Source organism: Salminus brasiliensis, chromosome 12 (assembly GCF_030463535.1).
Source record: "Salminus brasiliensis chromosome 12, fSalBra1.hap2, whole genome shotgun sequence".
NCBI classification, from domain to species: Eukaryota; Metazoa; Chordata; class Actinopteri; order Characiformes; family Bryconidae; genus Salminus; species Salminus brasiliensis.
The window spans coordinates 16,608,134-16,629,284 of NC_132889.1; positions in this window are offsets into that span (position 1 = coordinate 16,608,134).

The window sequence follows — 21,151 nt, forward strand, 5'->3', positions numbered from 1 at the left end:
ATCTGACTGCAAGTGTGTAAGAGTTTGGTCATCAATCAATTTCTATACATGTATTGACGTTTGTTTTTGTCTTACACGTTTAGGACCTTCAGAGCCACTCACTCCCTGACCGTAGATCCAGCCACCATCAATCTGTCCATCTGCAGCTGTGTCTGGCTCACTGTCTATTGTTCTGCAACTGTGTAAAAGGTAAGTGATCTTTCCGTTTCAAAACCTGTATTGACTGTCTTTGTTGTCTTTCAGTTTCTGAGGTTGCCATTACCTCTTCCCTCCCTGATGGTGCATCTGTCCATCAAGCATCCATCCATCTGCCACTGTGTAGGGCTCGCTGTCCATCTGTCTGCACCTGTCTAACAGGTAGATAATTATTCAGTTTCTATACATGTATTGACTTTCCTTGTTGTTTTACAGGTTCCGAGGATGCCTTTACCCCTTCACTCCCTGATGGTGCATCTGTCAATCAAGGGTCCATCCATCTGCAACTATGTACGGCTCACTGTCTATCTGTTTGCTACTGTCTAACAGGTAGGTAATTATTCAGTTTCTATACATGTATTGACTTGCCTTGTTGTCTTACAGGCTTTTAGGATTCCAGCACCCCCCCTCCTTCCTAATGGTGGATTCATCAAACAAGGGTCTGTCCATTGCAACTATGTGTGTGACTCGATATCTATCTGACTGCAAGTGTGTAAGAGTTAGGTGATCATTCTGTTTTTATACATGTATTGACTTTTTTATTTGTCTTACAGGTTTAGGACCTTCAGAGCCCCTCCCTCCATGACCGTAGATCCAGCCACCATCAATCTGTCCATCTGCAGCTGTCTGGCTAACTGTCTATTGTTCTGCAACTGTGTAAAAGGTAAGTGATCTTTCCGTTTCAAAACCTGTATTGACTGTCTTTGTTGTCTTTCAGGTTCTGAGGTTGCCATTAGGTGACAACAGGTAGGTGATCATTCAGTTTCTATACATGTATTGATTTTCTTTGTTGTCTTACAGGTTCCGAGGATGCCTTTACCCTTTCCCTCCCTGATGGTGCATCTGTCCATCAAGGGTCCATCCATCTGCCACTGTGTACGGCTCACTATCTATCTGTTTGCTACTGTCTAACAGGTAGGTGATCATTCAGTTTCTATACATGTATTGACTTTCTTTGTTGTCTTACAGGCTTTCAGGACTTCAGGACACCCCTCTCCTTCCAAATGGTGGATCCATCAAACAAGGGTCTGTCCATTGCAATGGTGTGTGTGACTCGATATCTATCTGACTGCAAGTGTGTAAGAGTTTGGTCATCAATCAATTTCTATACATGTATTGACGTTTGTTTTTGTCTTACACGTTTAGGACCTTCAGAGCCACTCACTCCCTGACCGTAGATCCAGCCACCATCAATCTGTCCATCTGCAGCTGTGTCTGGCTAACTGTCTATTGTTCTGCAACTGTGTAAAAGGTAAGTGATCTTTCCGTTTCAAAACCTGTATTGACTGTCTTTGTTGTCTTTCAGGTTCTGAGGTTGCCATTAGGTGACAACAGGTAAGTGATCTTTCTGTTTCAAAACTTGTATTGACTGTCTTTGTTGTCTTTCAGGTTCCGAGGATGCCTTTACCCTTTCCCTCCCTGATGGTGCATCTGTCCATCAAGGGTCCATCCATCTGCCACTGTGTAGGGCTCGCTGTCCATCTGTCTGCACCTGTCTAACAGGTAGGTGATCATTCAGTTTTTATACATGTATTGATTTTCTTTGTTGTCTTACAGGTTCCGAGGATGCCTTTACCCTTTCCCTCCCTGATGGTGCATCTGTCCATCAAGGGTCCATCCATCTGCAACTATGTACGGCTCACTGTCTATCTGTTTGCTACTGTCTAACAGGTAGGTAATTATTCAGTTTCTATACATGTATTGACTTGCCTTGTTGTCTTACAGGCTTTTAGGATTCCAGCACCCCCCCTCCTTCCTAATGGTGGATTCATCAAACAAGGGTCTGTCCATTGCAATGGTGTGTGTGACTCGCTAACTATCTGACTGCAAGTCTGTAAGAGTTTGGTCATCAATCAATTTCTATACATGTATTGACGTTTGTTTTTGTCTTACACGTTTAGGACCTTCAGAGCCACTCACTCCCTGACCGTAGATCCAGCCACCATCAATCTGTCCATCTGCAGCTGTGTCTGGCTCACTGTCTATTGTTCTGCAACTGTGTAAAAGGAAAGTGATTTTTCCGTTTCAAAACCTGTATTGACTGTCTTTGTTGTCTTTCAGGTTCTGAGGTTGCCATTAGCTGACAACAGGTAAGTGATCTTTCTGTTTCAAAACTTGTATTGATTGTCTTTGTTGTCTTTCAGGTTCCGAGGATGCCTTTACCCTTTCCCTCCCTGATGGTGCATCTGTCCATCAAGGGTCCATCCATCTGCCACTGTGTAGGGCTCGCTGTCCATCTGTCTGCACCTGTCTAACAGGTAGGTGATCATTCAGTTTTTATACATGTATTGATTTTCTTTGTTGTCTTACAGGTTCCGAGGATGCCTTTACCCTTTCCCTCCCTGATGGTGCATCTGTCCATCAAGGGTCCATCCATCTGCCACTGTGTACGGCTCACTATCTATCTGTTTGCTACTGTCTAACAGGTAGGTGATCATTCAGTTTCTATACATGTATTGACTTTCTTTGTTGTCTTACAGGCTTTCAGGACTTCAGGACACCCCTCTCCTTCCAAATGGTGGATCCATCAAACAAGGGTCTGTCCATTGCAATGGTGTGTGTGACTCGATATCTATCTGACTGCAAGTGTGTAAGAGTTTGGTCATCAATCAATTTCTATACATGTATTGACGTTTGTTTTTGTCTTACACGTTTAGGACCTTCAGAGCCACTCACTCCCTGACCGTAGATCCAGCCACCATCAATCTGTCCATCTGCAGCTGTGTCTGGCTCACTGTCTATTGTTCTGCAACTGTGTAAAAGGTAAGTGATCTTTCCGTTTCAAAACCTGTATTGACTGTCTTTGTTGTCTTTCAGTTTCTGAGGTTGCCATTACCTCTTCCCTCCCTGATGGTGCATCTGTCCATCAAGCATCCATCCATCTGCCACTGTGTAGGGCTCGCTGTCCATCTGTCTGCACCTGTCTAACAGGTAGATAATTATTCAGTTTCTATACATGTATTGACTTTCCTTGTTGTTTTACAGGTTCCGAGGATGCCTTTACCCCTTCCCTCCCTGATGGTGCATCTGTCAATCAAGGGTCCATCCATCTGCAACTATGTACGGCTCACTGTCTATCTGTTTGCTACTGTCTAACAGGTAGGTAATTATTCAGTTTCTATACATGTATTGACGCCTTGTTGTCTTACAGGCTTTTAGGATTCCAGCACCCCCCCTCCTTCCTAATGGTGGATTCATCAAACAAGGGTCTGTCCATTGCAACTATGTGTGTGACTCGATATCTATCTGACTGCAAGTGTGTAAGAGTTAGGTGATCATTCTGTTTTTATACATGTATTGACTTTTTTATTTGTCTTACAGGTTTAGGACCTTCAGAGCCCCTCCCTCCATGACCGTAGATCCAGCCACCATCAATCTGTCCATCTGCAGCTGTCTGGCTAACTGTCTATTGTTCTGCAACTGTGTAAAAGGTAAGTGATCTTTCCGTTTCAAAACCTGTATTGACTGTCTTTGTTGTCTTTCAGGTTCTGAGGTTGCCATTAGGTGACAACAGGTAGGTGATCATTCAGTTTCTATACATGTATTGATTTTCTTTGTTGTCTTACAGGTTCCGAGGATGCCTTTACCCTTTCCCTCCCTGATGGTGCATCTGTCCATCAAGGGTCCATCCATCTGCCACTGTGTACGGCTCACTATCTATCTGTTTGCTACTGTCTAACAGGTAGGTGATCATTCAGTTTCTATACATGTATTGACTTTCTTTGTTGTCTTACAGGCTTTCAGGACTTCAGGACACCCCTCTCCTTCCAAATGGTGGATCCATCAAACAAGGGTCTGTCCATTGCAATGGTGTGTGTGACTCGATATCTATCTGACTGCAAGTGTGTAAGAGTTTGGTCATCAATCAATTTCTATACATGTATTGACGTTTGTTTTTGTCTTACACGTTTAGGACCTTCAGAGCCACTCACTCCCTGACCGTAGATCCAGCCACCATCAATCTGTCCATCTGCAGCTGTGTCTGGCTCACTGTCTATTGTTCTGCAACTGTGTAAAAGGTAAGTGATCTTTCCGTTTCAAAACCTGTATTGACTGTCTTTGTTGTCTTTCAGTTTCTGAGGTTGCCATTACCTCTTCCCTCCCTGATGGTGCATCTGTCCATCAAGCATCCATCCATCTGCCACTGTGTAGGGCTCGCTGTCCATCTGTCTGCACCTGTCTAACAGGTAGATAATTATTCAGTTTCTATACATGTATTGACTTTCCTTGTTGTTTTACAGGTTCCGAGGATGCCTTTACCCCTTCCCTCCCTGATGGTGCATCTGTCAATCAAGGGTCCATCCATCTGCAACTATGTACGGCTCACTGTCTATCTGTTTGCTACTGTCTAACAGGTAGGTAATTATTCAGTTTCTATACATGTATTGACTTGCCTTGTTGTCTTACAGGCTTTTAGGATTCCAGCACCCCCCCTCCTTCCTAATGGTGGATTCATCAAACAAGGGTCTGTCCATTGCAACTATGTGTGTGACTCGATATCTATCTGACTGCAAGTGTGTAAGAGTTAGGTGATCATTCTGTTTTTATACATGTATTGACTTTTTTATTTGTCTTACAGGTTTAGGACCTTCAGAGCCCCTCCCTCCATGACCGTAGATCCAGCCACCATCAATCTGTCCATCTGCAGCTGTCTGGCTAACTGTCTATTGTTCTGCAACTGTGTAAAAGGTAAGTGATCTTTCCGTTTCAAAACCTGTATTGACTGTCTTTGTTGTCTTTCAGGTTCTGAGGTTGCCATTAGGTGACAACAGGTAGGTGATCATTCAGTTTCTATACATGTATTGATTTTCTTTGTTGTCTTACAGGTTCCGAGGATGCCTTTACCCTTTCCCTCCCTGATGGTGCATCTGTCCATCAAGGGTCCATCCATCTGCCACTGTGTACGGCTCACTATCTATCTGTTTGCTACTGTCTAACAGGTAGGTGATCATTCAGTTTCTATACATGTATTGACTTTCTTTGTTGTCTTACAGGCTTTCAGGACTTCAGGACACCCCTCTCCTTCCAAATGGTGGATCCATCAAACAAAGGTCTGTCCATTGCAATGGTGTGTGTGACTCGATATCTATCTGACTGCAAGTGTGTAAGAGTTTGGTCATCAATCAATTTCTATACATGTATAGACGTTTGTTTTTGTCTTACACGTTTAGGACCTTCAGAGCCACTCACTCCCTGACCGTAGATCCAGCCACCATCAGTCTGTCCATCTGCAGCTGTGTCTGGCTCACTGTCTATTGTTCTGCAACTGTGTAAAAGGTAAGTGATCTTTCCGTTTCAAAACCTGTATTGACTGTCTTTGTTGTCTTTCAGGTTCTGAGGTTGCCATTAGGTGACAACAGGTAGGTGATCATTCAGTTTCTATACATGTATTGATTTTCTTTGTTGTCTTACAGGTTCCGAGGATGCCTTTACCCTTTCCCTCCCTGATGGTGCATCTGTCCATCAAGGGTCCATCCATCTGCCACTGTGTACGGCTCACTATCTATCTGTTTGCTACTGTCTAACAGGTATGTGATCATTCAGTTTCTATACATGTATTGACTTTCTTTGTTGTCTTACAGGCTTTCAGGACTTCAGGACACCCCTCTCCTTCCAAATGGTGGATCCATCAAACAAGGGTCTGTCCATTGCAATGGTGTGTGTGACTCGATATCTATCTGACTGCAAGTGTGTAAGAGTTTGGTCATCAATCAATTTCTATACATGTATTGACGTTTGTTTTTGTCTTACACGTTTAGGACCTTCAGAGCCACTCACTCCCTGACCGTAGATCCAGCCACCATCAATCTGTCCATCTGCAGCTGTGTCTGGCTCACTGTCTATTGTTCTGCAACTGTGTAAAAGGTAAGTGATCTTTCCGTTTCAAAACCTGTATTGACTGTCTTTGTTGTCTTTCAGGTTCTGAGGTTGCCATTAGGTGACAACAGGTAGGTGATCATTCAGTTTCTATACATGTATTGACTTTCTTTGTTGTCTTACAGGCTTTCAGGACTTCAGGACACCCCTCTCCTTCCAAATGGTGGATCCATCAAACAAGGGTCTGTCCATTGCAATGGTGTGTGTGACTCGATATCTATCTGACTGCAAGTGTGTAAGAGTTTGGTCATCAATCAATTTCTATACATGTATTGACGTTTGTTTTTGTCTTACACGTTTAGGACCTTCAGAGCCACTCACTCCCTGACCGTAGATCCAGCCACCATCAATCTGTCCATCTGCAGCTGTGTCTGGCTAACTGTCTATTGTTCTGCAACTGTGTAAAAGGTAAGTGATCTTTCCGTTTCAAAACCTGTATTGACTGTCTTTGTTGTCTTTCAGGTTCTGAGGTTGCCATTAGGTGACAACAGGTAAGTGATCTTTCTGTTTCAAAACTTGTATTGACTGTCTTTGTTGTCTTTCAGGTTCCGAGGATGCCTTTACCCTTTCCCTCCCTGATGGTGCATCTGTCCATCAAGGGTCCATCCATCTGCCACTGTGTAGGGCTCGCTGTCCATCTGTCTGCACCTGTCTAACAGGTAGGTGATCATTCAGTTTTTATACATGTATTGATTTTCTTTGTTGTCTTACAGGTTCCGAGGATGCCTTTACCCTTTCCCTCCCTGATGGTGCATCTGTCCATCAAGGGTCCATCCATCTGCCACTGTGTACGGCTCACTATCTATCTGTTTGCTACTGTCTAACAGGTAGGTGATCATTCAGTTTCTATACATGTATTGACTTTCTTTGTTGTCTTACAGGCTTTCAGGACTTCAGGACACCCCTCTCCTTCCAAATGGTGGATCCATCAAACAAGGGTCTGTCCATTGCAATGGTGTGTGTGACTCGATATCTATCTGACTGCAAGTGTGTAAGAGTTTGGTCATCAATCAATTTCTATACATGTATAGACGTTTGTTTTTGTCTTACACGTTTAGGACCTTCAGAGCCACTCACTCCCTGACCGTAGATCCAGCCACCATCAGTCTGTCCATCTGCAGCTGTGTCTGGCTCACTGTCTATTGTTCTGCAACTGTGTAAAAGGTAAGTGATCTTTCCGTTTCAAAACCTGTATTGACTGTCTTTGTTGTCTTTCAGGTTCTGAGGTTGCCATTAGGTGACAACAGGTAGGTGATCATTCAGTTTCTATACATGTATTGATTTTCTTTTTTGTCTTACAGGTTCCGAGGATGCCTTTACCCCTTCCCTCCCTGATGGTGCATCTGTCAATCAAGGGTCCATCCATCTGCAACTATGTACGGCTCACTGTCTATCTGTTTGCTACTGTCTAACAGGTAGGTAATTATTCAGTTTCTATACATGTATTGACTTGCCTTGTTGTCTTACAGGCTTTTAGGATTCCAGCACCCCCCCTCCTTCCTAATGGTGGATTCATCAAACAAGGGTCTGTCCATTGCAACTATGTGTGTGACTCGATATCTATCTGACTGCAAGTGTGTAAGAGTTAGGTGATCATTCTGTTTTTATACATGTATTGACTTTTTTATTTGTCTTACAGGTTTAGGACCTTCAGAGCCCCTCCCTCCATGACCGTAGATCCAGCCACCATCAATCTGTCCATCTGCAGCTGTCTGGCTAACTGTCTATTGTTCTGCAACTGTGTAAAAGGTAAGTGATCTTTCCGTTTCAAAACCTGTATTGACTGTCTTTGTTGTCTTTCAGGTTCTGAGGTTGCCATTAGGTGACAACAGGTAGGTGATCATTCAGTTTCTATACATGTATTGATTTTCTTTGTTGTCTTACAGGTTCCGAGGATGCCTTTACCCTTTCCCTCCCTGATGGTGCATCTGTCCATCAAGGGTCCATCCATCTGCCACTGTGTACGGCTCACTATCTATCTGTTTGCTACTGTCTAACAGGTAGGTGATCATTCAGTTTCTATACATGTATTGACTTTCTTTGTTGTCTTACAGGCTTTCAGGACTTCAGGACACCCCTCTCCTTCCAAATGGTGGATCCATCAAACAAGGGTCTGTCCATTGCAATGGTGTGTGTGACTCGATATCTATCTGACTGCAAGTGTGTAAGAGTTTGGTCATCAATCAATTTCTATACATGTATTGACGTTTGTTTTTGTCTTACACGTTTAGGACCTTCAGAGCCACTCACTCCCTGACCGTAGATCCAGCCACCATCAATCTGTCCATCTGCAGCTGTGTCTGGCTAACTGTCTATTGTTCTGCAACTGTGTAAAAGGTAAGTGATCTTTCCGTTTCAAAACCTGTATTGACTGTCTTTGTTGTCTTTCAGGTTCTGAGGTTGCCATTAGGTGACAACAGGTAAGTGATCTTTCTGTTTCAAAACTTGTATTGACTGTCTTTGTTGTCTTTCAGGTTCCGAGGATGCCTTTACCCTTTCCCTCCCTGATGGTGCATCTGTCCATCAAGGGTCCATCCATCTGCCACTGTGTAGGGCTCGCTGTCCATCTGTCTGCACCTGTCTAACAGGTAGGTGATCATTCAGTTTTTATACATGTATTGATTTTCTTTGTTGTCTTACAGGTTCCGAGGATGCCTTTACCCTTTCCCTCCCTGATGGTGCATCTGTCCATCAAGGGTCCATCCATCTGCCACTGTGTACGGCTCACTATCTATCTGTTTGCTACTGTCTAACAGGTATGTGATCATTCAGTTTCTATACATGTATTGACTTTCTTTGTTGTCTTACAGGCTTTCAGGACTTCAGGACACCCCTCTCCTTCCAAATGGTGGATCCATCAAACAAGGGTCTGTCCATTGCAATGGTGTGTGTGACTCGATATCTATCTGACTGCAAGTGTGTAAGAGTTTGGTCATCAATCAATTTCTATACATGTATTGACGTTTGTTTTTGTCTTACACGTTTAGGACCTTCAGAGCCACTCACTCCCTGACCGTAGATCCAGCCACCATCAATCTGTCCATCTGCAGCTGTGTCTGGCTCACTGTCTATTGTTCTGCAACTGTGTAAAAGGTAAGTGATCTTTCCGTTTCAAAACCTGTATTGACTGTCTTTGTTGTCTTTCAGGTTCTGAGGTTGCCATTAGGTGACAACAGGTAGGTGATCATTCAGTTTCTATACATGTATTGACTTTCTTTGTTGTCTTACAGGCTTTCAGGACTTCAGGACACCCCTCTCCTTCCAAATGGTGGATCCATCAAACAAGGGTCTGTCCATTGCAATGGTGTGTGTGACTCGATATCTATCTGACTGCAAGTGTGTAAGAGTTTGGTCATCAATCAATTTCTATACATGTATTGACGTTTGTTTTTGTCTTACACGTTTAGGACCTTCAGAGCCACTCACTCCCTGACCGTAGATCCAGCCACCATCAATCTGTCCATCTGCAGCTGTGTCTGGCTAACTGTCTATTGTTCTGCAACTGTGTAAAAGGTAAGTGATCTTTCCGTTTCAAAACCTGTATTGACTGTCTTTGTTGTCTTTCAGGTTCTGAGGTTGCCATTAGGTGACAACAGGTAAGTGATCTTTCTGTTTCAAAACTTGTATTGACTGTCTTTGTTGTCTTTCAGGTTCCGAGGATGCCTTTACCCTTTCCCTCCCTGATGGTGCATCTGTCCATCAAGGGTCCATCCATCTGCCACTGTGTAGAGCTCGCTGTCCATCTGTCTGCACCTGTCTAACAGGTAGGTGATCATTCAGTTTTTATACATGTATTGATTTTCTTTGTTGTCTTTCAGGTTCTGAGGTTGCCATTAGGTGACAACAGGTAGGTGATCATTCAGTTTCTATACATGTATTGATTTTCTTTTTTGTCTTACAGGTTCCGAGGATGCCTTTACCCCTTCCCTCCCTGATGGTGCATCTGTCAATCAAGGGTCCATCCATCTGCAACTATGTACGGCTCACTGTCTATCTGTTTGCTACTGTCTAACAGGTAGGTAATTATTCAGTTTCTATACATGTATTGACTTGCCTTGTTGTCTTACAGGCTTTTAGGATTCCAGCACCCCCCCTCCTTCCTAATGGTGGATTCATCAAACAAGGGTCTGTCCATTGCAACTATGTGTGTGACTCGATATCTATCTGACTGCAAGTGTGTAAGAGTTAGGTGATCATTCTGTTTTTATACATGTATTGACGTTTGTTTTTGTCTTACACGTTTAGGACCTTCAGAGCCACTCACTCCCTGACCGTAGATCCAGCCACCATCAATCTGTCCATCTGCAGCTGTGTCTGGCTAACTGTCTATTGTTCTGCAACTGTGTAAAAGGTAAGTGATCTTTCCGTTTCAAAACCTGTATTGACTGTCTTTGTTGTCTTTCAGGTTCTGAGGTTGCCATTAGGTGACAACAGGTAAGTGATCTTTCTGTTTCAAAACTTGTATTGACTGTCTTTGTTGTCTTTCAGGTTCCGAGGATGCCTTTACCCTTTCCCTCCCTGATGGTGCATCTGTCCATCAAGGGTCCATCCATCTGCCACTGTGTAGGGCTCACTATCTATCTGTTTGCTACTGTCTAACAGGTAGGTGATCATTCAGTTTCTATACATGTATTGACTTTCTTTGTTGTCTTACAGGCTTTCAGGACTTCAGGACACCCCTCTCCTTCCAAATGGTGGATCCATCAAACAAGGGTCTGTCCATTGCAATGGTGTGTGTGACTCGATATCTATCTGACTGCAAGTGTGTAAGAGTTTGGTCATCAATCAATTTCTATACATGTATTGACGTTTGTTTTTGTCTTACACGTTTAGGACCTTCAGAGCCACTCACTCCCTGACCGTAGATCCAGCCACCATCAATCTGTCCATCTGCAGCTGTGTCTGGCTAACTGTCTATTGTTCTGCAACTGTGTAAAAGGTAAGTGATCTTTCCGTTTCAAAACCTGTATTGACTGTCTTTGTTGTCTTTCAGGTTCTGAGGTTGCCATTAGGTGACAACAGGTAAGTGATCTTTCTGTTTCAAAACTTGTATTGACTGTCTTTGTTGTCTTTCAGGTTCCGAGGATGCCTTTACCCTTTCCCTCCCTGATGGTGCATCTGTCCATCAAGGGTCCATCCATCTGCCACTGTGTAGGGCTCGCTGTCCATCTGTCTGCACCTGTCTAACAGGTAGGTGATCATTCAGTTTTTATACATGTATTGATTTTCTTTGTTGTCTTACAGGTTCCGAGGATGCCTTTACCCTTTCCCTCCCTGATGGTGCATCTGTCCATCAAGGGTCCATCCATCTGCCACTGTGTACGGCTCACTATCTATCTGTTTGCTACTGTCTAACAGGTAGGTGATCATTCAGTTTCTATACATGTATTGACTTTCTTTGTTGTCTTACAGGCTTTCAGGACTTCAGGACACCCCTCTCCTTCCAAATGGTGGATCCATCAAACAAAGGTCTGTCCATTGCAATGGTGTGTGTGACTCGATATCTATCTGACTGCAAGTGTGTAAGAGTTTGGTCATCAATCAATTTCTATACATGTATAGACGTTTGTTTTTGTCTTACACGTTTAGGACCTTCAGAGCCACTCACTCCCTGACCGTAGATCCAGCCACCATCAGTCTGTCCATCTGCAGCTGTGTCTGGCTCACTGTCTATTGTTCTGCAACTGTGTAAAAGGTAAGTGATCTTTCCGTTTCAAAACCTGTATTGACTGTCTTTGTTGTCTTTCAGGTTCTGAGGTTGCCATTAGGTGACAACAGGTAGGTGATCATTCAGTTTCTATACATGTATTGATTTTCTTTGTTGTCTTACAGGTTCCGAGGATGCCTTTACCCTTTCCCTCCCTGATGGTGCATCTGTCCATCAAGGGTCCATCCATCTGCCACTGTGTACGGCTCACTATCTATCTGTTTGCTACTGTCTAACAGGTATGTGATCATTCAGTTTCTATACATGTATTGACTTTCTTTGTTGTCTTACAGGCTTTCAGGACTTCAGGACACCCCTCTCCTTCCAAATGGTGGATCCATCAAACAAGGGTCTGTCCATTGCAATGGTGTGTGTGACTCGATATCTATCTGACTGCAAGTGTGTAAGAGTTTGGTCATCAATCAATTTCTATACATGTATTGACGTTTGTTTTTGTCTTACACGTTTAGGACCTTCAGAGCCACTCACTCCCTGACCGTAGATCCAGCCACCATCAATCTGTCCATCTGCAGCTGTGTCTGGCTCACTGTCTATTGTTCTGCAACTGTGTAAAAGGTAAGTGATCTTTCCGTTTCAAAACCTGTATTGACTGTCTTTGTTGTCTTTCAGGTTCTGAGGTTGCCATTAGGTGACAACAGGTAGGTGATCATTCAGTTTCTATACATGTATTGACTTTCTTTGTTGTCTTACAGGCTTTCAGGACTTCAGGACACCCCTCTCCTTCCAAATGGTGGATCCATCAAACAAGGGTCTGTCCATTGCAATGGTGTGTGTGACTCGATATCTATCTGACTGCAAGTGTGTAAGAGTTTGGTCATCAATCAATTTCTATACATGTATTGACGTTTGTTTTTGTCTTACACGTTTAGGACCTTCAGAGCCACTCACTCCCTGACCGTAGATCCAGCCACCATCAATCTGTCCATCTGCAGCTGTGTCTGGCTAACTGTCTATTGTTCTGCAACTGTGTAAAAGGTAAGTGATCTTTCCGTTTCAAAACCTGTATTGACTGTCTTTGTTGTCTTTCAGGTTCTGAGGTTGCCATTAGGTGACAACAGGTAAGTGATCTTTCTGTTTCAAAACTTGTATTGACTGTCTTTGTTGTCTTTCAGGTTCCGAGGATGCCTTTACCCTTTCCCTCCCTGATGGTGCATCTGTCCATCAAGGGTCCATCCATCTGCCACTGTGTAGGGCTCGCTGTCCATCTGTCTGCACCTGTCTAACAGGTAGGTGATCATTCAGTTTTTATACATGTATTGATTTTCTTTGTTGTCTTACAGGTTCCGAGGATGCCTTTACCCTTTCCCTCCCTGATGGTGCATCTGTCCATCAAGGGTCCATCCATCTGCCACTGTGTACGGCTCACTATCTATCTGTTTGCTACTGTCTAACAGGTAGGTGATCATTCAGTTTCTATACATGTATTGACTTTCTTTGTTGTCTTACAGGCTTTCAGGACTTCAGGACACCCCTCTCCTTCCAAATGGTGGATCCATCAAACAAGGGTCTGTCCATTGCAATGGTGTGTGTGACTCGATATCTATCTGACTGCAAGTGTGTAAGAGTTTGGTCATCAATCAATTTCTATACATGTATTGACGTTTGTTTTTGTCTTACACGTTTAGGACCTTCAGAGCCACTCACTCCCTGACCGTAGATCCAGCCACCATCAATCTGTCCTTCTGCAGCTGTGTCTGGCTCACTGTCTATTGTTCTGCAACTGTGTAAAAGGTAAGTGATCTTTCCGTTTCAAAACCTGTATTGACTGTCTTTGTTGTCTTTCAGGTTCTGAGGTTGCCATTAGGTGACAACAGGTAGGTGATCATTCAGTTTCTATACATGTATTGATTTTCTTTGTTGTCTTACAGGTTCCGAGGATGCCTTTACCCTTTCCCTCCCTGATGGTGCATCTGTCCATCAAGGGTCCATCCATCTGCCACTGTGTACGGCTCACTATCTATCTGTTTGCTACTGTCTAACAGGTAGGTGATCATTCAGTTTCTATACATGTATTGACTTTCTTTGTTGTCTTACAGGCTTTCAGGACTTCAGGACACCCCTCTCCTTCCAAATGGTGGATCCATCAAACAAGGGTCTGTCCATTGCAATGGTGTGTGTGACTCGATATCTATCTGACTGCAAGTGTGTAAGAGTTTGGTCATCAATCAATTTCTATACATGTATTGACGTTTGTTTTTGTCTTACACGTTTAGGACCTTCAGAGCCACTCACTCCCTGACCGTAGATCCAGCCACCATCAATCTGTCCATCTGCAGCTGTGTCTGGCTAACTGTCTATTGTTCTGCAACTGTGTAAAAGGTAAGTGATCTTTCCGTTTCAAAACCTGTATTGACTGTCTTTGTTGTCTTTCAGGTTCTGAGGTTGCCATTAGGTGACAACAGGTAAGTGATCTTTCTGTTTCAAAACTTGTATTGATTGTCTTTGTTGTCTTTCAGGTTCCGAGGATGCCTTTACCCTTTTCCTCCCTGATGGTGCATCTGTCCATCAAGGGTCCATCCATCTGCCACTGTGTACGGCTCACTATCTATCTGTTTGCTACTGTCTAACAGGTAGGTGATCATTCAGTTTCTATACATGTATTGACTTTCTTTGTTGTCTTACAGGCTTTCAGGACTTCAGGACACCCCTCTCCTTCCAAATGGTGGATCCATCAAACAAGGGTCTGTCCATTGCAATGGTGTGTGTGACTCGATATCTATCTGACTGCAAGTGTGTAAGAGTTTGGTCATCAATCAATTTCTATACATGTATTGACGTTTGTTTTTGTCTTACACGTTTAGGACCTTCAGAGCCACTCACTCCCTGACCGTAGATCCAGCCACCATCAATCTGTCCATCTGCAGCTGTGTCTGGCTCACTGTCTATTGTTCTGCAACTGTGTAAAAGGTAAGTGATCTTTCCGTTTCAAAACCTGTATTGACTGTCTTTGTTGTCTTTCAGGTTCTGAGGTTGCCATTAGGTGACAACAGGTAGGTGATCATTCAGTTTCTATACATGTATTGATTTTCTTTGTTGTCTTACAGGTTCCGAGGATGCCTTTACCCTTTCCCTCCCTGATGGTGCATCTGTCCATCAAGGGTCCATCCATCTGCCACTGTGTACGGCTCACTATCTATCTGTTTGCTACTGTCTAACAGGTAGGTGATCATTCAGTTTCTATACATGTATTGACTTTCTTTGTTGTCTTACAGGCTTTCAGGACTTCAGGACACCCCTCTCCTTCCAAATGGTGGATCCATCAAACAAGGGTCTGTCCATTGCAATGGTGTGTGTGACTCGATATCTATCTGACTGCAAGTGTGTAAGAGTTTGGTCATCAATCAATTTCTATACATGTATAGACGTTTGTTTTTGTCTTACACGTTTAGGACCTTCAGAGCCACTCACTCCCTGACCGTAGATCCAGCCACCATCAGTCTGTCCATCTGCAGCTGTGTCTGGCTCACTGTCTATTGTTCTGCAACTGTGTAAAAGGTAAGTGATCTTTCCGTTTCAAAACCTGTATTGACTGTCTTTGTTGTCTTTCAGGTTCTGAGGTTGCCATTAGGTGACAACAGGTAGGTGATCATTCAGTTTCTATACATGTATTGATTTTCTTTGTTGTCTTACAGGTTCCGAGGATGCCTTTACCCTTTCCCTCCCTGATGGTGCATCTGTCCATCAAGGGTCCATCCATCTGCCACTGTGTACGGCTCACTATCTATCTGTTTGCTACTGTCTAACAGGTATGTGATCATTCAGTTTCTATACATGTATTGACTTTCTTTGTTGTCTTACAGGCTTTCAGGACTTCAGGACACCCCTCTCCTTCCAAATGGTGGATCCATCAAACAAGGGTCTGTCCATTGCAATGGTGTGTGTGACTCGATATCTATCTGACTGCAAGTGTGTAAGAGTTTGGGCATCAATCAATTTCTATACATGTATTGACGTTTGTTTTTGTCTTACACGTTTAGGACCTTCAGAGCCACTCACTCCCTGACCGTAGATCCAGCCACCATCAATCTGTCCATCTGCAGCTGTGTCTGGCTAACTGTCTATTGTTCTGCAACTGTGTAAAAGGTAAGTGATCTTTCCGTTTCAAAACCTGTATTGACTGTCTTTGTTGTCTTTCAGGTTCTGAGGTTGCCATTAGGTGACAACAGGTAAGTGATCTTTCTGTTTCAAAACTTGTATTGATTGTCTTTGTTGTCTTTCAGGTTCCGAGGATGCCTTTACCCCTTCCCTCCCTGATGGTGCATCTGTCCATCAAGGGTCCATCCATCTGCCACTGTGTAGGGCTCGCTGTCTTACTGTTTGCTACTGTCTAACAGGTACGTGATCATTCAGTTTTTATACATGTATTGATTTTCTTTGTTGTCTTACAGGTTCCGAGGATGCCTTTACCCCTTCCCTCCCTGATGGTGCGTCTGTCCATCAAGGGTCCATCCATCTGCCACTGTGTACGGCTCACTATCTATCTGTTTGGTACTTTCTAACAGGTAGGTGATCATTCAGTTTCTATACATGTATTGACTTTCTTTGTTTTCTTACAGGCTTTCAGGACTTCAGGACACCCCTCTCCTTCCAAATGGTGGATCCATCAAACAAGGGTCTGTCCATTGCAATGGTGGGTGTGACTCGCTAACTATCTGACTGCAAGTGTGTAAGAGTTTGGTCATCAATCAATTTCTATGCATGTATTGATGTTTTTAATTGTCTTACAGGTTTAGGACCTTCAGAGCCTCTCCCTCCATGACCATACATCCAGCCACCATCAATCTGTCCATCTGCAGCTGTGTCTGGCTAACTGTCTATTGTTCTGCAACTGTGTAAAAGGTAAGTGATCTTTCCGTTTCAAAACCTGTATTGACTGTCTTTGTTGTCTTTCAGGTTCTGAGGTTGCCATTAGGTGACAACAGGTAAGTGATCTTTCTGTTTCAAAACTTGTATTGATTGTCTTTGTTGTCTTTCAGGTTCCGAGGATGCCTTTACCCCTTCCCTCCCTGATGGTGCATCTGTCCATCAAGGGTCCATCCATCTGCCACTGTGTAGGGCTCGCTGTCTTACTGTTTGCTACTGTCTAACAGGTAGGTGATCATTCAGTTTTTATACATGTATTGACTTTCTTTGTTGTCTTACAGGCTTTCAGGACTTCAGGACACCCCTCTCCTTCCAAATGGTGGATCCATCAAACAAGGGTCTGTCCATTGCAATGGTGTGTGTGACTCGATATCTATCTGACTGCAAGTGTGTAAGAGTTTGGTCATCAATCAATTTCTATACATGTATTGACGTTTGTTTTTGTCTTACACGTTTAGGACCTTCAGAGCCACTCACTCCCTGACCGTAGATCCAGCCACCATCAATCTGTTCATCTGCAGCTGTGTCTGGCTCACTGTCTATTGTTCTGCAACTGTGTAAAAGGTAAGTGATCTTTCCGTTTCAAAACCTGTATTGACTGTCTTTGTTGTCTTTCAGGTTCTGAGGTTGCCATTAGCTGACAACAGGTACGTGATCTTTCTGTTTCAAAACTTGTATTGATTGTCTTTGTTGTCTTTCAGGTTCCGAGGATGCCTTTACCCTTTCCCTCCCTGATGGTGCATCTGTCCATCAAGGGTCCATCCATCTGCCACTGTGTAGGGCTCGCTGTCCATCTGTCTGCACCTGTCTAACAGGTAGGTGATCATTCAGTTTTTATACATGTATTGATTTTCTTTGTTGTCTTACAGGTTCCGAGGATGCCTTTACCCTTTCCCTCCCTGATGGTGCATCTGTCCATCAAGCATCCATCCATCTGCCACTGTGTAGGGCTCGCTGTCCATCTGTCTGCACCTGTCTAACAGGTAGATAATTATTCAGTTTCTTTACATGTATTGACTTTCCTTGTTGTTTTACAGGTTCCGAGGATGCCTTTACCCCTTCCCTCCCTGATGGTGCATCTGTCAATCAAGGGTCCATCCATCTGCCACTATGTACGGCTCACTGTCTATCTGTTTGCTACTGTCTAACAGGTAGGTAATTATTCAGTTTCTATACATGTATTGACTTGCCTTGTTGTCTTACAGGCTTTTAGGATTCCAGCACCCCCCCTCCTTCCTAATGGTGGATTCATCAAACAAGGGTCTGTCCATTGCAACTATGTGTGTGACTCGATATCTATCTGACTGCAAGTGTGTAAGAGTTAGGTGATCATTCTGTTTTTATACATGTATTGACTTTTTTATTTGTCTTACAGGTTTAGGACCTTCAGAGCCCCTCCCTCCATGACCGTAGATCCAGCCACCATCAATCTGTCCATCTGCAGCTGTCTGGCTAACTGTCTATTGTTCTGCAACTCTGTAAAAGGTAAGTGATCTTTCCGTTTCAAAACCTGTATTGACTGTCTTTGTTGTCTTTCAGGTTCTGAGGTTGCCATTAGGTGACAACAGGTAGGTGATCATTCAGTTTCTATACATGTATTGATTTTCTTTGTTGTCTTACAGGTTCCGAGGATGCCTTTACCCCTTCCCCTTCCTGATGGAGCATCTGTCCATCAAGGGTCCATCCATCTGCCACTGTGTACGGCTCACTATCTATCTGTTTGCTACTGTCTAACAGGTAGGTGATCATTCAGTTTCTATACATGTATTGACTTTCTTTGTTGTCTTACAGGCTTTCAGGACTTCAGGACATCCCTCTCCTTCCAAATGGTGGATCCATCAAACAAGGGTCTGTCCATTGCAATGGTGTGTGTGACTCGATATCTATCTGACTGCAAGTGTGTAAGAGTTTGGTCATCAATCAATTTCTATACATGTATTGACGTTTGTTTTTGTCTTACACGTTTAGGACCTTCAGAGCCACTCACTCCCTGAACGTAGATCCAGCCACCATCAATCTGTCCATCTGCAGCTGTGTCTGGCTCACTGTCTATTGTTCTGCAACTGTGTAAAAGGTAAGTGATCTTTCCGTTTCAAAACCTGTATTGACTGTCTTTGTTGTCTTTCAGGTTCTGAGGTTGCCATTAGGTGACAACAGGTAAGTGATCTTTCTGTTTCAAAACTTGTATTGATTGTCTTTGTTGTCTTTCAGGTTCCGAGGATGCCTTTACCCTTTCCCTCCCTGATGGTGCATCTGTCCATCAAGGGTCCATCCATCTGCCACTGTGTAGGGCTCGCTGTCTATCTGTCTGCACCTGTCTAACAGGTAGGTGATCATTCAGTTTTTATACATGTATTGACTTTCTTTGTTGTGTTACAGGCTTTCAGGACTTCAGGACCCCCCTCTCCTTCCAAATGGTGGATCCATCAAACAATGGTCTGTCCATTGCAATGGTGTGTGACTCGCTTACTATCTGACTGCAAGTGTGTAAGAGTTTGGTCATCAATCAATTTCTATACATGTATTGACGTTTTTTTTTGTCTTACACGTTTAGGACCTTCAGAGACACTCACTCCCTGACCGTAGATCCAGCCACCATCAATCTGTCCATCTGCAGCTGTGTCTGGCTCACTGTCTATTGTTCTGCAACTGTGTAAAAGGTAAGTGATCTTTCCGTTTCAAAACCTGTATTGACTGTCTTTGTTGTCTTTCAGTTTCTGAGGTTGCCATTACCTCTTCCCTCCCTGATGGTGCATCTGTCCATCAAGCATCCATCCATCTGCCACTGTGTAGGGCTCGCTGTCCATCTGTCTGCACCTGTCTAACAGGTAGATAATTATTCAGTTTCTATACATGTATTGACTTTCCTTGTTGTTTTACAGGTTCCGAGGATGCCTTTACCCCTTCCCTCCCTGATGGTGCATCTGTCAATCAAGGGTCCATCCATCTGCAACTATGTACGGCTCACTGTCTATCTGTTTGCTACTGTCTAACAGGTAGGTAATTATTCAGTTTCTATACATGTATTGACTTTCCTTGTTGTCTTACAGGCTTTTAGGATTCCAGGACCCCCCCTCCTTCCTAATGGTGGATTCATCAAACAAGGGTCTGTCCATTGCAACTATGTGTGTGACTCGATATCTATCTGACTGCAAGTGTGTAAGAGTTAGGTGATCATTCTGTTTTTATACATGTATAGACGTTTGTTTTTGTCTTACACGTTTAGGACCTTCAGAGCCACTCACTCCCTGACCGTAAATCCAGCCACCATCAGTCTGTCCATCTGCAGCTGTGTCTGGCTCACTGTCTATTGTTCTGCAACTGTGTAAAAGGTAAGTGATCTTTCCGTTTCAAAACCTGTATTGACTGTCTTTGTTGTCTTTCAGGTTCTGAGGTTGCCATTAGGTGACAACAGGTAGGTGATCATTCAGTTTCTATACATGTATTGATTTTCTTTGTTGTCTTACAGGTTCCGAGGATGCCTTTACCCTCCCCCCGCTGATGGTGCATCTGTCCATCAAGGGTCCATCCATCTGCCACTGTGTACGGCTCACTATCTATCTGTTTGCTACTGTCTAACAGGTAGGTGATCATTCAGTTTCTATACATGTATTGACTTTCTTTGTTGTCTTACAGGCTTTTAGGATTCCAGGACCCCCCCTCCTTCCTAATGGTGGATTCATCAAACAAGGGTCTGTCCATTGCAACTATGTGTGTGACTCGATATCTATCTGACTGCAAGTGTGTAAGAGTTAGGTGATCATTCTGTTTTTATACATGAATTGACGTTTGTTTTTGTCTTACACGTTTAGGACCTTCAGAGCCACTCACTCCCTGACCGTAGATCCAGCCACCATCAGTCTGTCCATCTGCAGCTGTGTCTGGCTCACTGTCTATTGTTCTGCAACTGTGTAACAGGTAAGTGATCTTTCCGTTTCAAAACCTGTATTGACTGTCTTTGTTGTCTTTCAGGTTCTGAGGTTGCCATTAGGTGACAACAGGTAGGTGATCATTCAGTTTCTATACATGTATTGATTTTCTTTGTTGTCTTACAGGTTCCGAGGATGCCTTTACCCTTTCCCTCCCTGATGGTGCATCTGTCCATCAAGGGTCCATCCATCTGCAACTATGTACGGCTCACTGTCTATCTGTTTGCTACTGTCTAACAGGTAGGTAATTATTCAGTTTCTATACATGTATTGACTTTCCTTGTTGTCTTACAGGCTTTTAGGATTCCAGGACCCCCCCTCCTTCCTAATGGTGGATTCATCAAACAAGGGTCTGTCCATTGCAACTATGTGTGTGACTCGATATCTATCTGACTGCAAGTGTGTAAGAGTTAGGTGATCATTCTGTTTTTATACATGTATAGACGTTTGTTTTTGTCTTACACGTTTAGGACCTTCAGAGCCACTCACTCCCTGACCGTAGATCCAGCCACCATCAGTCTGTCCATCTGCAGCTGTGTCTGGCTCACTGTCTATTGTT